The sequence below is a fragment of the Amborella trichopoda genome, chromosome 6, assembly GCF_054954075.1.
Source record: "Amborella trichopoda isolate Santa Cruz 75 chromosome 6, AtrichopodaSantaCruz75HAP2 v2.0, whole genome shotgun sequence".
Classification (NCBI taxonomy): domain Eukaryota; kingdom Viridiplantae; phylum Streptophyta; class Magnoliopsida; order Amborellales; family Amborellaceae; genus Amborella; species Amborella trichopoda.
This window is the reverse complement of record NC_142341.1, coordinates 43,701,867-43,712,733: the sequence shown is the minus strand read 5'-3', so window position 1 is coordinate 43,712,733 and position 10,867 is coordinate 43,701,867. Positions and strand designations below refer to the sequence as shown.

General features: G+C 34.2%; 1 long non-coding RNA gene across 1 annotated transcript; it reads right to left on the bottom strand.

Moving 5' to 3' along the window:
- Positions 1-4,117: 4,117 nt before the first annotated feature.
- Positions 4,118-6,559, bottom strand: LOC148781796 (uncharacterized). Its single transcript, XR_016058640.1, has 2 exons — positions 5,622-6,559; positions 4,118-4,812 (listed from the first exon to the last, which is right to left on the bottom strand). It is a non-coding gene; the product is annotated as an uncharacterized LOC148781796 (long non-coding RNA).
- Positions 6,560-10,867: the final 4,308 nt, after the last annotated feature.

The following is a 10,867-nucleotide window of genomic DNA, read 5'->3' as shown; positions in this document are numbered from 1 at the left end:
GTGCCTGTAGCCCTTCTTGGGCTGAACCACGTAAATCTTTGTATTCCTATGGTATGTGTTTCATGCATTGTTTTTCGTACTTTATTTACCAAAAATCGACCCCTTAGGTTTAGAGCTTTTGCGCACAAAACACACTATTTTCAAAATGCAAGCTTACTCTCTAATAATAAATAAAATAGAAGTTTTGTATATATTTCATTTGTTTTTTATTATCGTTGTAGATTTATATAGGGATAGTTTGGTCTACACTAAATATATATTGTATATTTAGGGTTTCATTACTATTTATGAGAATTGGCCACATATTCTATTTTTCTCTGCCTCTCTCTCTTTCATCTTTGTTTTCTCGAAATCTATCATGGTATTAGAGCACTAAATATCGGATTATTTCTTTGCCTACTACTGCTCATGCAAGTTATTCATTAGTTCATTCATTGCTGATCTTGGATTATCATATTCTTTTGTGAAGGTCAGTTAATGGATTGATTTTTGGTGTTATTTTCTCAAACTTGACAGTAAAGAGAGATATCTATTTGTTCTAGAGGGAGAAAGTTCATCATTATTTTGTTCGTTTGCTCTTGCTTTTTTTATCCGTTTTTTCTCTGGACTTCCTTTCTTTCGTTTTTTTCTTTTGATTTACTTTCATCCTTTTTTTTTGCAACATTACATAAGCCTTTTATTTGCTTCCTCCAACACCCTTTCTTTCATGATCCATCTTATTCTTGTGCATCTAAACCTCAATGTTAGCACACGGCTATGAATGAGGAAGTTGCAGCTTTAGAGGCGAACCACACTTGGGATTTAGTTCCACTACCCCCTAACAAATATGCTATTGGTAGTAAATGATTTTATAAGGTTAAGTTATGGGCTGATGGCATCCTTGACAGGCACAAAGCACAATTAGTTGCACAAGGTTATGCCCAAGAATATGACATTGATTATGAATAAAGTTTTGCTCATGTTGTTAAGATGACCACAATTTGTACTCTTTTTGCACTAGCTTCAATTCGTGACTGGCCTATGTAGCAGATGGATGTCAAAAATGCTTTTTTTTAATGGAGAACTTCAAGATAAAGTTTATATGTGCCAACCACCTGGGTTTGCTACTCTAAATGCATCAATGGTCTGTCGACTTCCTAAGGCCATTTATATTCTTAAACCAACTCCTCGTGCATGGTTTGAGTATTTTACAGATGTCATTCTTGTAACTGGTTTCATTCAAAGTAAACATGATCGCTCCATGTTTATTCATACCACAAAGCATGTCATTTGTATTATCTTTCTATATGTTGATAATAGTCTCATTTCTGGATATGATTTTACTTCCATCAATGATGTGAAGCTACAATTGCGAAAAGAATTTCAAATAAAGGATCTTGGGGAAGTATCTTACTTTCTTGGCCTTAAAATCACTCGTTCTAAATGTAGTATTTATATCCATCAATAGAAGTATGCAGTTGATCTTACTTCCAGTGCCCGTTTGACTGACATGAAGGTTGTGGATACACCTATGGAGCTCAATGTTAAATTTTTTGTGCATATTGGAGATCTTCTTCCTAGGCCTATAATGTATCACAAACTCGTAGGCTTCCTCATCTATTTCACTATGACATGCCGAGATAATGCATATGTAGTCCATGTTGTGAGCCAATTTGTTTCAGATCCTCGACAACCATATCTATCAGCGGTTGACTTAATCTTATGCTATGTTCAAGGCACTTTCAATCGTAGGTTATTTTTTGCCTCCACGTCCTCTTTAGATCTTAGTGCATATACTGATGCAGATTGGACAAGTGATATAGACACTTGCCACTCTCCTACAGGATATTGTATACTTCTTAGATCCTCTTTAATATCATGGAAGAACAGAAAACAAGATATTGTCTCAAAGTCAAGTACTAAAGTGGAGTATCGTGCTTTGTCCGCTATTGCTAGTGAAATTATTGGGTTTGTGCTTTTCTCAATGACTTCGGTATCACTATTTCAGATCCTATACCTTTATATACATATAACCAAAGTATGATTAAAATTGTATCTAATCTAGTCTTTCATGAGAGGACAAAGCATATTAATGTAGGTTGCCATTATGTTCGTGACCGCTACCTTGATGTCACATTATCTCTCCCTAATGTTTCTTCTACTGCGTAAACGGCTGATATTTTGACTAAATCAATTACTCAAAAACGCCATGATTTTTTTGTTGATAAGTTAGTGCTTTCCTCATCTCCGCATCAGCTTGAGGAGTGGTAATAATGAATAAAATTTTATTTTAGTATATATTTCATTTGTCATTTATTGTCGTTGTATATTTGTTTAGGGATAGTTTGGTCTACACTAAATATATATTGTATATAGATGCTTTTACGGTTTCATTCTTGTTTATAAGTATTGGTCATACATTCTATTTCTGTTGGACTCTCTCTTTCATCTTTGTTTTCTCGAAATCTATCACTCTCTTCAAAATACAAGCACTCTTTCTTTCCTGAGTATCTAGGGCATAAGAGCTAAATTGCATCTTCCCAGACTGGAAAAAAAAAAGGAAAAGAAAAACACATAGATATGCTAGCTTGTTTGGGTTTCTTGTAACAAATTTCAGAATTTCGAATCCTCGATCATCTAAACCAATTAGTACAACTAATGCAGCACCTAAGGGATAAGTAGTGTCTCTATTAAACTGGAAAAGTAACAGAAAATGTTACCAATTATCACCGGTGCTACTATGAAGTGTTTCATGGAGTTGCCACAAGGAACGAAGGGTTTTTCATATGCACAGCAAGCCCTAATTTTGTGTAAATTATGAAGATCTCTCCTACCATTTCGTTTTTGGGCGAGAATTTGACCGACAGGAAGAGGAAATCGTTCAATAAATATTATAAGCTATATACAAACACTTTTTATGATATAGCTTTATATAAGTCTCTTAAAGCTCTATACTATCTTAAAGCTCTATACTATAGTTATGGGTAGCTTATATAATAGCTAGCAAAATTTCTTACAAATGAATGCCAAAGCGTTTGTATATATGTTACTAACAAATTTTAGTACTATATCAGGGAGGTGTTAGAGATTACCGAAAACTAGGACAATATATAAGTGGTTCGCTCAACTACTTCATGTGTCTAGCTTATAAGAGGTGTAAGAGTTTATTGGGCGGCAAGGCATAACAAATATAGTTTACTCTATGCATAAGGTTCGCTGATTGCACATAAAAAAATGAAAAACAAAATGTTAATAAAAAACAAAAAATTGGGAACTGGGAACTGGACGATTCAGCTTAGTCCAAATCCCCCAGTTCTCATGAAAAATGCTAGATGCATAAGAGCTTGGCCAATCCTGGTTCCCATTGGAAACCGGCCCAATCATCACTTGTTCCATACCGAGATCAACTGATTTCTAACCGCTGATCTGTCAAACATTGACCAAACTCCATGTTACACATATAATCCTTAATAATGTGCTTTTGTGGCAGTTCTAAGTTTTTACCCTCCAACTTCGGTTTACTTATCCTCCAACTTTGGGTTATTCAGATTATATTAAGTCATGCCTCACTCAATGAGCCATTCTGTATTCCAAGCTCATGGGTGCGCACCAATGCTTGCAATTATAGAGGGATTTCTGTACATCACCATTGGAGGGCTCTTCAGAGCTTGCAGTGATAGGTACAGATCTCAACTATGGTTTGAAGGGACCTTTCTCTGATCTCTCTAATTGCTAATCTCTCTCCACCTCAAAACCATCAGGTTCAAAGGCACATTCCCTGAGTTTGGACTTTCTCTAGCTGAGAAAGTTTGAGCAACAACATATTTACAGGGCCCTTCCCTTTTGTTGTGTTATAATGCTGATCTCACATACCTTGACATTGGATTCGATAGGTTTCGTGGGGTTTTGTTTGATAAGTACCTATTTCTTTACATGGTCTACAAACTTAGTTTTGCATGTGGCGGAAATGATGCCATCCAATTGGCATACTTTCTATGAAATGCGATCACTCTCTTCGTCCTTGCTGTGTACAGCCTAAGAGCTAACTCACAGCTTACTTCAATTGGAAAAAAGAAAGAGAGATACATTAGCTTGTTGGATAATTTGCGAAAAATTTCAAGGGTTCGAACCCTGGAGGTGAAACCAAAGTGAAAATTAGCATTACTAAAGAATTGGAAAAGGACACAGAAAATGTTACTAATCGCCACACTATTGACATGAAGTGCTTGGCAGTGTAGCCACTAGTAGCAAAGGGTTTTCTTGTGCACAGTGAGCCCTGAATCTTCTGTCATGTCTAGATCCTTATGATTCATTCCATTAGGCAATGCCCAATCAAAACAAAGCAAGAGATTTGCCAATGCAAGCTCGATAACACTTGCAGCAAAGGAAATTGCAGGGCATCCCCTTCGGCCTGCCCCAAATGGTATCAGTGCAAAATCTTGGCCCTTGTAATCAATGTCACTACCTATAAACCTTTCGAGTCTAAACACTTCAGGGTCTACCCAATTGTCTGGCTGCCTCCCAATTGCCCAAGCATTCAACAAAACTCTGGTCTTTGAAGGGATAAAGTAGCCTTCTATGTCGCAATCCTCTACCGATTTACGAGGAATCAATAATGGAGTTGGAGGGTGCAATTGCAAGATCTTCGTCACCACTGCTTTCAGGTAATGGAACTGGTGTAAGTCTCTCTTCTATCATGTTTGTGTTATTGCTTTTAGCTATCCTGTGTACTTCGTCTTTGGCTTTTTTCATTGCCAATTGGTTCTTCATCAGCACAGACATTCCCCATACTAGTGTTGTTGCAGTGGTATCTGTCCCAGCTGCAAACATATCCTGCAAACATTTACAATTCAGTGTTCAGCTTATAGCAACTAATTAACAATGTCGAGCAATGTGGCTTCCATTAAAGGCGCTTGCAATATATGTATATATAGATCACACTTTTCTGGTAATTGCTTTTCTGGTCATATCATACTTAATGACTCAAAACAAAGAATATGTGGTGACATATCATACTTTTCTGGTTATTGCTAAATTTTAATGTTAGATGACCTTTGCCAGATGTATAGAAGGGGAAGTTCAAAACCTAACTTTGGCTGAAATCAATGCCTTTTTCCTTTTTCCTTTGTTTTCTTTGATAAGTTAATGGCGACAATTGAGGGCGGGGCTTATGTTGAGGCATCAGCCCACTGCACCACCGACACCCGAAGCCCATTACCCATGCTAGTCAATAATAATTTGGTAAATATATTCTTCATTTTTGTTAGTTGAGCAATAGGATTTCAAACATGCAGCAAAAATACCAAATATATTTATATATAATTGAATAATTGGAAAATGCTAATAATTACTTATTTTTAGTTGTACCAGATTTCAATATTAAAACTACTTGGAGAAAATTTTAAAAAAATCAAATTCCAAGAAGCAGTGCAGAATTTTTATTGCTGGATAGGTTTTGGCAAACTATTGAAATTTTGACTGGTTGATAAGTAAAGCATACATAGAATACAGAACAAATTCAAATGAGAGAGAGAGAGAGAGAGAGAGAGAGAGAGAGAGAGGAATTGTGAAACGCCCACACTCCCAGAGGAGGAGTTAGAGAATTGCAGAAAAGAGTGAAATATGTTCAATTTGTTACTTGCCATAACAACAGTTTTGATGTTATCTGTAGAGAGGGTGAAATCAGGGTGCCCTCTTTCTGGAGCTGCAGCAGGACATCCACCAAGTCCTTCTCCTCCTCCTCCTCCTTCCCATGAGTAGGAAGAACGTGCTCAGCGATTATCCCTATGCCTGAAGCTTTTCTCCAACCTCCTTTGAAACCCTGTCAAATATTTCACCCACTCCAATGATGTAAAGAAGTCCCCCACAAAGAAGCCACCAATGAACGACTTGGAAGACTCAAATATCTCCCTCAACTCCGGCTCCTCCTCCCAATAACTCTTCCCAAGTGCTACTCTGCAGACCACATTGTTACTGAGAGAAAGAAACGCCTCTGTCAAATTGACCGGAGCTTTAGCTTTGGAGGATACAAGATTGAGTCGACGAGGCGCCCCACTTCCTCTTTTCGCACAAACCTGAACGACTGGACCCTCTTCGAGCTGAGGAGCTCCAGGATGCAAATCTTCCTTACGTGGCACCAATATGATCCATATGCTGCAAAGGCAACATTTGTGCTGCCGTTGGTGAGGTAGTTGGTGGGCACAAGGATGGGCCTGCTACAAAAGGCATGGTCATAAGTCTTCATGACGAGCTCGGCCATCTTAGGAGAGGAGACTACCAGAATGGGGACTCGGCCCAATTTAAGGTGCATGAGCGATCCATAGATCTTGGCAAGATGGGCTAGAGAGCGATGCGGCAAGGAACCAAGTTGGTGGAGGCTACCGATGATGGGGAGGCCCAAAGGAAAGGGTGGTCGCTTCTTTTCGCTGCCTGACTGCTTGTTGCGGCAGAGATAGAGGAATAAGAGGACTAGAATGGAGAGGAGAGGGATAATCATCGTAGTTAACATAGGTTGCTGGCCATGTAAGAGGCCATGAGTGAGAAGGAAAGAAGAGAGTTTTCATAGCTGATTGTGAGTTCCCTGCAAGGTTCATGGAAGACTGGTTTTTAGACCGTCCATTTTCAAGATTTTTATATATTTACTTGATTTTAACCGGTTTTGGAGTTCAAAATTTTATAATTAAAGATGAAAATACATTTTAAAATAATCTTAATGCTTGTTTATACCAATATTACATATTATAATAAACCTTAATTGGATTGTTTAAGCTTGTAAACTTATAGAAACCACACCCTGTGTGTAATGCATAAGTTAACCTGCAATTTCTTTAGATCTCTCGGTCATTGATCCCAATTTCATACAAAACTACACAATCATACAGATCAGCTTTTACAATGTGAGACCCCTAAAACTCAATACGTCAGTATGGTCAATACAAGATTTTGCACACAAATTTCATATTTATTAAGTAAGGTTTTCATAGGTTACTTCTTGGTTGGAAATCCTATTGTTCTTTCTTTTCTTTTTTCTTGAATGAGATATGTCAGTTTTTCTTATTCTTTTAGAATTATCTAGAATTAATTTTTTGTGATTTTCATAATGGAAAATGTTGTGAAATGGTGTTGGAGAAGTTAGAAGGTTAGAATGCTGTCCCCCTTTGATTTAAATTTGTGCCGAGTCTTTTGCGATATGCCTATATGTGATTGTCTTATCCTTCCTTTAGATATAATAGTTTTTAACTAAGAAAAAAGTTTATATAAGTGTGAGGTTCTAAACAATCAAATTAGCTTAGCGTCAATTTTCAAGATTTTCCAATTTGCATAGATAGATTTTTTGAAGCTTTTACACTATTTTTTTGAAGACTTTAAATTTTATGATCAAAGGCCACTAAATATTTGCAGTGTAGTTTGGAATGAACAGAGTATACAACAATAAGTCATTCTACTTCTTTGAACAGAGTAATGCCTACGAATCACACATCGATGAGATCAGCTATTTCCTCGAACAAAGTCATGCAGATCAAAATCTGCTGGCTACAAATATTAATTTTATTTTTAGAGTTTGAGTAGAGTTTTTTATTTTTATCTATTAGGATTAATAATTAAAATTAGTTTTTTAGATTTAGTTTGATAAGTTTGTTAATTTTAGTCCATCATTAATTTGAAATAATCTATTTGTTTTAGATATAAGTCCCTAAGAAAATGGTTTACCCTAGGGATTTAAAACTCGAAAAATCGGAACGGACTCACGCGGTTCGACACGGGAATCAGTACCCCGTGTCGATTTCTCTAAAAAGCATAGACTCGCCCGGTTCTGAACAGTAAATCGTTTGAATGATGTCACATATCGGAGTATGACATCACAAATCGTTGGAATGACATCACATATTGGAGTATGATATCACAAATCATTGAAATGACATCACATATCGGAGTATGACATCACAAATCGTTGGAATGACATCACATATCGAAGTATGACATCACAAATCGTTGGAATGACATCACATATCGGAGTATGACATCACAAATCGTTGGAATGACATCACATATCGGAGTATGACATTCGGTTATAAATGGTCACATATTAGAGTAGACATCACAAATCGTTGGCATGACATCACATATTGGAGTATGACATCACAAATAGTTGGAATGACGTCACATATCGAAGTATGACATTTGGTTATAAATGGTCACATATCGGAGTATGACATTCGGTTATAAATGGTCAATTATAAATTATCGAGTCACTGGATGAGGGTATTTTTGTAATTTAGTTTTAAAATAATCATTTTACAAGGAATGCCGCATGTACATCATGCTACATCGCGCTGCTCACTTTTTTTAACACCCTAATGAATAAGGTATTGAGGAGGTATTTATTCCCCTCAAACCTCTTTTTCTTCTTCGATGTAGGATTCGAACACGGTAATAAAACGTTGAGATGTTAATTCAATATATTATTATTATGAAAAGCATCATACTTTGTGACGTGGTGCAATTGATTATCACCTACGATTTCATCTTGGATGTCTCAAGTTCGAACTTGGGCTTATTTTTTTTTCAAAAAGAATAAAAATAAGAAAATATTGTTGTCAAAAAAAATAAAAAGGAAAAAAATAAAAATAAATAAAGTTGTCAACAAAAATAAAATAAAAAAATAAATAATAAAAGGTAATACAACAAGCAGTTATTGTAAAAAAAAAAAAAAAAGGTAATACAACATCTTCTTATTTTTTTTGTCAAATAAAAAAAAGTAATATAACAAGTACTTTTTGTCAAAAATATCAATTAAAATGTATAAAAAAATAAAAGGTGCCTTGGCAACATCATTTTCTTATTTTTCTTGTCAAAAAAAAAGAAGCTAATACAACAAGCTGAAGAAAAAAGTAATACAATATCTTCTTATTTTTATTGTCAAAAATAAATAAAAGGTAATACAACAAGTATCATATTTTTTTTGTCAGAAAAATATAAAAGGTAATGCAACAAGTATTTATTAATACAACATATATTTCTTAATACAACCTAGGAATAAATGGTCTAATTATATTTGTTATTTTTATGACAAGGTGATTTTTAACATAAATTTAGGAATATTAATTTAAAGATAGGGTTCATACAATGATGCCATTTGAAATCTCTCTCTTTACTAACAATCTCCTCCACTAAATTTATTCTAGAAGCCTAAAAAATTAAATTTTTGAAATTTAAATTGTTATTTTCAAAATTGGTACGCATTTTAATAATTTCTACATTGAAAACCAAATATTTTATTTTATTTATTAATTTATTTACACTATAAATCATATAATGTACTATTTTTCTTACAGTTGTCAATAATACATTTTAAATTAAATGATATTATAAGATATTTTAGATTTGTTATTATTTGTATAATAAAATAATTATAAAAAGCAAGCCAACAATTTTAATTCCAGTATATAATATTGTAGTTAGTTAGGTTATAATAATTTTGAATTATAGTTAGTTAAGCTATAATAATTTGGTTTTTGTTTTTAGCGGATTAGGTTTTCCGCCAATTTGATATTTTAGTGGCCATTTTTTCATTGATTTAATCCATTCTTTATTGTAGTTCATGTATGATTATATACTGTATCCATGATAATTCTGTGATTTTTCTTTTGTGTGATGTAAATTTAATGGTTAATATAAGTTCATACAAGGAAAAAACATCTTAATATTCACAAATTGATGAAAAAAACAAAAGTTAATAATATAGTACCCCCATTTCTTATTGAATTTCTAAAAAACAACATTTATAACTAATTTTAATAAATTTTTTGAAATTTTTTAAGGCTTAATCCAACCGATTTGGCTTATTCCCGATCCGAATCACTGATTCACTGATCCAGATGGGTCCTTGGGGTGCCCGATCTAGGGTACTGATCCGTTTTTAAACCACTGGTTCCCTTTTGAATTGGTAATATGTGTTTTATGAGTGTTTTTTTAGATAAAGGTATGTGCAACCTTAAATAATTTAATTAAGGCGCACCTCCAAATTTTATCATAACATATAATTTTGTAGTAAAAAATTCTGAGGATTGTCTTAAAATCTATTTTCATATCTAATTAGAAAATTTTAAACTCCAAAAATAGTTAAAATCAAGGAGATCTATAAACATATGAAAATCTTGAAAATGGACAGCCTAGATAATGTGTTGCAAGATGCACTATTTTTGAGACTCAAAAACTTTTTTTTTTTTATATTTATATATCTTGATGTCGAGATGATCAAATAGTGGGTTTTTCAACATTAAAACAACCTTTCTGATAGATTTTTTAGGTGCATATGTAATTCTACATTTTAGGGTTACAACCTTATATCTTTCCTTTTGGGATAATGTTTTGTAATAGGAGTTGGGAGAAGGATATCTTTCGTATGTAGATAAGAGTTGCATTATTTGTTTCGATGGCACGGAGGGCTTGCATTCTAAGTTCCTAACATTAAGGGACTGCGTCAAAAAGGGTCTGCGTCATGACATTAAGAGGCATACACCCTCGTTAGATAAGGAAGAGAATATATATTTTTTAGAAAGTTTTGGAAAGGACCCTAATATAAAAGGGTTATTCGTGCAATGTAAATGGCGGTGAATTTTGATTGAATGAAAAAACATTAATCTTTATAGATTGTATAGAGAGAGAGTGGTCTTTTTGTGAGTGTTTTCTTTTGAATTTGGTTTATGCTGAAATATTCGAATCTGCACGTTTTGTTCTTTTTTTTTGTGATTTTTTTTATGATTTTTTAATTTTTCTCTTAAATACGATTAATTTTATTAATATTATTTACTGATAAATTTTATACTGCATCACAAAGCAACCCTTATGAATCCACCAAGACAAGGAACATGAACACTTAGACAAA